This window comes from Corylus avellana, chromosome ca3 (assembly GCF_901000735.1).
Source record: "Corylus avellana chromosome ca3, CavTom2PMs-1.0".
NCBI classification, from domain to species: Eukaryota; Viridiplantae; Streptophyta; class Magnoliopsida; order Fagales; family Betulaceae; genus Corylus; species Corylus avellana.
The window spans coordinates 743,851-746,885 of record NC_081543.1 but is presented as its reverse complement, the minus strand read 5'-3'; the positions used below and the strand labels follow the sequence as shown (position 1 = coordinate 746,885).

The 3,035-nt window shown below is 38.5% G+C and overlaps 1 long non-coding RNA gene across 1 annotated transcript; it reads left to right on the top strand.

Annotated features, from left to right (window-relative positions):
* The first annotated feature begins 615 nt into the window (after positions 1–615).
* On the top strand, positions 616–2,832 carry LOC132176424 (uncharacterized). Its single transcript, XR_009439522.1, has 4 exons — positions 616–703; positions 842–1,033; positions 1,801–2,184; positions 2,270–2,832. It is a non-coding gene; the product is annotated as an uncharacterized LOC132176424 (long non-coding RNA).
* The last annotated feature ends 203 nt before the right edge of the window (positions 2,833–3,035 follow it).

Below are 3,035 nucleotides of genomic sequence, written 5' to 3'. Positions count from 1 at the left end.
ACAGTGGGACTTGAACCCAAGAACTCACCCTCCACCTTGCTACAAAGGGAGAAAGTGCCATTTGAGGTAAACCTCATTGGCAATACCTTGCAGCAGCATTTAGAAAACGAAATCAACTGAAACTAGGTTGGAGTGTCAGGCAAGGATCCCAGCTGCCCAACTAAAGAACATTAGTACTTTAGGCATAAATGTTAATCCCAAGGGGTAGCTCAATCGGCTGAAAATCACTCATCATAAAGCGTAGGTTATTAGTTTGAATCTTTCATTCCTCTCCTTTTAGGGTCAATAGCTTATATATACATTTTAAAAAAATAAAATAAAATAAAAACTAGACAAAACTTTAGACATAAATGTTACCCATCTATAGATGACCTCTTTTTCTGAAAATGATGGCTTATCAAAAAAAAAAACATCCTTGTGAGTTGTGATCCTTTAGGAATATGTGATTCTTTAGGAATATGTGATTTTAGATATTTGGGTCTATAACCGTTTAAAGTAATGGGTCATTATTAAGGAGTCTTTAAGTTGTTAGATTTGTATTGGAGCTGCCAGCTGTAAGCATGGAACTAAGCTGTTTCTTCCAATTAAACTTTTATTTGTGTTTCTTGTACAGATATTACTTGATGTTGTTTCAGTATTCAACATGGTTTCTTATCTCTCCCAGAAGAAGCACTATATAAAGATAAACCAGGAAGGAATTGAGGTTGGTCTGCACCTCTTTAGGTTCTAATAATTCTCCTAGTCAATATTTGACTCTTTTAGATGCCTTTTTGTTTATAAGTTGGCTTCTTGTTTTATTTTCTTTTCATTTTTCCCCCTTGTCTTGCTATGACCCATGCAGGTCTTCAGGGAGTTTTATCCAACCAATGAGGAATTTGTCACCCTAGAGTGTGTATGGAAATCAGATAAGTTTATATTACTTGAGAGAATGCATAAGAGCAAGACTGGAAGTGATCAAGAAGGTGATCTTAATGAGAGGCTTCTTTAGGAGCGTTGACTGTAAAGTATCAAAGTATTGAGTCTTTTCTTGGAGGTAAGCATTTTCATGGCCTTCTTCTCGCCCTCACCCCTCCTCCCCTCCCTCAACTCCCCCGCCTCCTCTTTCCTCCTTTATTTTCTAGAAAAATCAGCTTCAGGTGTAATTGCACGTTCTACTCGCCTTACAACTACCTATGGGGCAAAGAGTATCCTGGTTCATTCATATGCTTTTCGTATTCTGATGTAGTAAGTTTGATATTGCTGTCTATTTTGTTCATCAAGTCATCACTAAACAGTGGCTGTCTATGCCACTCGTGAATGTGGATATTCATTTGGTGAAATGTGGCTTTATTGAATAATTTAACAGCTGGTGCTTCCTTTTAGATAATATGGATCTGCACAACAAAAATTAAAATTATACTCGTAGATCTAAGTTCAAGACTGGTAATCCCCATCCATATTATAACTCTGCCCAATTTTGTTGCTAAAGAGGGAGTCCACGGATAAGAGTCAAAAGGAATTCCTTATCCCCCCCATCCACAGGGATTTATTTGGTTTAGGTCCTAGATTGGGTCCAATTGGATTTTAACAGATTGAAAATCTCTATCTCCATTTATGTCTATCTATTTGGTAGGATAAGAACCACATAAATAAAGCACTACAATGTAAACATAAAACATGCCCCATAACATAGTAGTACATTGTAAACCTACACTATAATTTAATCTATCACTGCCTCAAAACCGCTGGTTTTCTCCTGTCTGCTGTTTAATGGGGGTCTTGGTGTCTATTATTTTTTACCAAGTGATGACTCTTTTGTAGATGATGAACTTGTTCCCGATAGTGGGGATGCAGACCAAATAAGAAGGTCCATCACACATCAAGGACGACAAGACTGATTTGCTGGCAGACCCTTTCATGGAGATTGGCAAAGGGAAGGCAGTCGAAGGTTGTACAGACGTAGGAGATGGTTTTGTCGATGCAACAACTATCCCTAGCAAGAAACTCCTGCAGGAAGGTGGTTTGCTTGCAGACTCAAAGTTGTCAAATTCTTTGAAAATTAACACTGGATCAAGAAAAGTAGCTTTTGTCTCAGTGAAAAAACCTCCAGCATTGATGGTGGATGTGAAAAATCCTCCACTACCCGCCACAACCAATGGTGGTGTGAAGGAAGATCCATTTTTCAGTTTGCTTACTGGTGGAAATGTAAGCAACAGTCTCTTATAGTTACTGGTCAGTTTAACAGGCAATTTTTTTTTGAAAGTAATAATAATATAATATTCTTCTTTAGATGAGACGTCTCTTGGCTTGGTGTGTGAATGTGTGAAGTTTTTGCTGCTTCACTACCTGAAAACAATTTCATGCACATCAAAGAGGCGCAGAGTAAGCCCCACACGAAATCAACAACGAAATCAAGAGCCGACAAAAAAAAGGAAAACATAAGTCACCGTCCAACTTCAAGCACGCAAAAGCAGCAGCCCGCAAGAGAATCCTCTCCTCCTTTTGCTAAGTTGTTACAATGTGGCAGGCAGTCCACTGTGTTGTCTGTGTTGCAGATGTTTTCGTTTTGAAGAATCCATAGCTGTCCACTGAAACTGTTCTCTGTCCAGGTAACTTTAGCTCCCATCTTATCAGGTTTATGCTTGGTTGGGTTTAATTTGAGTCTGTTCTTTCTTTTATATGATAGTTAGGTGTTTAATGTCGTTTTGAAATATGGGTTTTTGTTTGTTCAAGTGTAATTCCTCCCGGAATTGAAGTTTGGATTCAAGTGGGATTGATTGCTCTCTGATTTTCAGATTTCTCTTGTTTGTAAGCAATTGTAAATTGGTAACTACCCAACTATTCAGCCCATTACCGATACGGCCCAACCACCATGCACTTTTTTTTTTTTCTTCCAGGCCAGCCATCATGCACTTCCCTTCACGAGAACTGCAGATTCAAGCTGTCAGATACAAATGGGCTAACCGCCCACAACAAAAACCAACTACCATAAGATCAAAGATGCTGGAAGTTTTTCAAGTAATTATAGGAGTCTCTTTTGTGTTCCTCTTGAATCT